The 3,468-nt window shown below is 35.4% G+C and overlaps 1 pseudogene; it reads left to right on the forward strand.

The window, feature by feature from the left end:
- The first annotated feature begins 263 nt into the window (after nucleotides 1-263).
- LOC114401854 lies at nucleotides 264-3,119 on the forward strand (annotated as a pseudogene).
- Nucleotides 3,120-3,468: the final 349 nt, after the last annotated feature.

The following is a 3,468-nucleotide window of genomic DNA, read 5'->3' on the forward strand; positions in this document are numbered from 1 at the left end:
CCCTGGCATTGGTGCACATTAGTAAAGAAAGGACAAAATTGGCCTTTTCAGAATGTTGGGGAGCAAGACTAAAATATAATTGAGTTATTGACACGTAAAACCAAAACAATTATTCAATTATATTAGATGGGAACTTAGTCTTGAAAATTTGAATTTCAAATGACAAGCACATCAGTTTTCTGCAAACCAAAGTTGTGCCAGATCCTGTCCTTCTAACTATTTTTCCTTCCTAGAATATCCAAATGTTTTGAATTTGAATATGAATGACAAACTGGCTGTTTTTACAGGATGATGGACTGCTTCATACAACATGTGGAACTCCAAATTATATTGCTCCTGATATGGTATGTTTAGTAGAGAGAAAAAAATAACAGAAATAAAAAAAAAATTGTACTAAAAATTTATCTATTATTTTCATTTTCTTTATTTTTACCCTCTAAACAAATCACACGAATAAATGTGGGATGTATCTTCTCTTCGTACCCATATATTTGCGACCTCTACCATAGATATCACACACCCCTCAATCCACTCTCGAAGTAACTCTTCCTCCCACATAAATAACAGTGTTTTCCACCTTCAATACAATCTCACACCTCTATCCCACTAGCTCCCTGTATCAGCCACCTAATGACGAATTTGTCTATTTCTTTGTGAGGTAGGTTACAAGTTAATTAGTCAATTAATAAGTTTTTTTTTCTTCTCTTCTTATAATATTTGATGCATAAGCATAACAAAAAGACATCAACTATTCAAGTACAATCTCGATTGACGTATGTACGAATGATCTTTGTGGGGTGGTTGGGGGCAGGAAACAAGGATAGATGGGTGGGCCATTAAATCATTGCTAAATATCTATGCATAAATAACCAGTTCACTTGGCACCTTTGTGGTCACAAGCTCACAGAGCAAAAACACTCATTCCAATATAGAAAATCTTGAATCATGGGTTCATTAGGTGAGACTCAGATTACGCCTAATTGGGTATTGATTCTCTTCCTTACAATGAGTCTCATACAATGCAATACAGAACAGTCAAAACCAGCCATAGAAAAAGTAGAATCCAATCCAGCAATACAACCATAGTGTAATGTGCTTTTGAAGTACTTAATTATCATAAAAACATATGAAGATTGGTTTTATTATTACGAATTGCATACCATAATTTTACTGTTATGCAGGCGTTCAACAACAATGAGTGCAAAGGGATACCATAATTTTCAGATTCAGAACAAACGCACCTTTGTGCACTTAGTTTGAGGGTGTGACCTTCTTCTACTTAGTTCCAAATAGCACCCTGCAGTTCAAACATGTATACTATAGTAACTTATTTCACACAATTAATTTTTTTCAAACACTACTACCGTAACATGAACAATGAGTGGAAAGGGATACGAATTGGGAAATAGGGTTTTTGTTTTATGTTAAGGTACAACCACAAACAATTCAAATACTAACAACTAAACACAAAAGGGCAAGACTTTCACGAAAAATACCAAGACACAACTCAAAATAGTGGACATGCTTACCTTCACCAACACTGGAAAGGTCTGAAAAACCCACGACTTCGCCTGCATCGCGGTAGCGGTGATGGGAGCAGCGGGTCACGGGGACAAGTTCTTCACGGCGACAACCTAAATCTCAGGTTGGTAGTGGGACGGACTTCACGACGGTGCTAGGTTTTTCGAGGGTTGCAGTCGAGGCGCTAGGTTTTTTGAGTTGTAATTCAGGCAAGCAAGGGCGCTGGTGCTTGTTGCGAGAATATATAAACTCCAAAATCTACGACGGTGATTCGTAACACCGACTTTGTATTTTTATTTCTACGACGGTCCAGCCATCATGACCGTCTTTGATGACTTCAACAACGACGGGCTTAAATACAAACGTCGTTGAACATGAAACGCTCCACATAAAACTTTAATAATTACGGAATTGCCACCGTGTTGACAACAACGACAGGTTCTTCAGGACCGTCTTAAAAACTGTGTCGTAGAAAGGCCTTTTTGTAGTAGTGTGAAGACAAATGTCATGTTCATTTCTTGTGAATTATGCGCAAATACATAGTTTCGTACATTGCTTGCAGGTCACTTGCCTTTTGATGACACTAATATTTTGAACCTGTATTGAAAAGTAAGCATTTTTTTGTTTTTTTGTTGTGTAACTTTATTATTTCCCTATAGTTTCTGTTTATTAGTCCCATTTCTTGGTTTGCAGATTTCAGCTGCTGAATTTACTTTTCCTCCTTGGCTTTCTTTTAGTGCCAGGAAATTGATAACTAAAATCTTGGATCCCAACCCCATGACTGTAAGATACAAATCAACCCTCTTAGTATAATGACACAGCTCCGGGTAGTTTGAAGAGTTATACTATGTTACAACTAAAATTGCATGTTTGTTCCAAAAGTAAATAGCCATTTCGCTTGTAACATTTTGTAACTTTTTAAACTGTATTGAGCTGTGTCATTTGATCACAATACACTATGCTTAAATTGTTGGAATCTCCTTAAGTTTTACTTTTTATTGCATAAAGCACTCAAATATTGAGCAGAAGCTGATAACTAATAATCAAACTACTCATTGTTATTTTTATTATTGTTCCATTACTAGTTATATTTTATTCTGCATTTCTGATTTTCCATAACTGTATGGCAGCGTATCACTGTACCAGAGATTTTGCGTGATGAATGGTTTAAGAAAGACTATAAACCTCCAGCTTTCGAGGAGACAAAGGAGACTAATGTTGATGATGTGGAAGCTGTCTTTAAAGATTATAAAGTATGTTGAAGATGGCCAAATATGATTTTGGTATTGGTTTTCTATAAGGATTGTAGTATTGCCCACATAGTAGTTTCATATTAAGGATTTTTCCCAAAAATGCAGCTGCACAATGTAAGAGAGAAGAGCAACCAACACCTATGGACGCATTTGAATTGATATCCTTGTCCAAAGGGCTGAACCTTCAAAACTTGTTTGACATAGACCAGGTTTTTAACTTCATGTGATAGGATTGTTTTTATTATGATGATGAATCTTTAGCATCCATTGTGTTTCTCTCCAATTCTCATCCACCAGGAATCTGGTTGAGATGTGGAAAGGATTTCCAGATATCAAGGAAATGAGTGTAGCCCAACAGGCATGTCTCATTGGATATTTAGGTTTTTATTTATTATAATAGTAAAATCATCTTTTCAACAATAATTATGTTGATTTAATGGTGACCAGGCTACAAGTTAGCTAGTGATTATTTGGATGCAAATTCACTTCTTGTTAACTCAAAATTACCCCCTTAAGTACTCCGTTGATTAACTGTAATCAATCTATAAAAAAAGAGATCAAATGTGCAGCCATTACGCAGAATTACTCTCGATAATTATCTTTTTCAACAATATTTATTATTCATAAATCCATTTATATAGTGTGAAACATTTAACCTTTTATATAAAATATAGGAAAACATGAAATCCTACTA

The sequence above is a fragment of the Glycine soja genome, chromosome 20 (genome assembly GCF_004193775.1).
Source record: "Glycine soja cultivar W05 chromosome 20, ASM419377v2, whole genome shotgun sequence".
Classification (NCBI taxonomy): Eukaryota; Viridiplantae; Streptophyta; class Magnoliopsida; order Fabales; family Fabaceae; genus Glycine; species Glycine soja.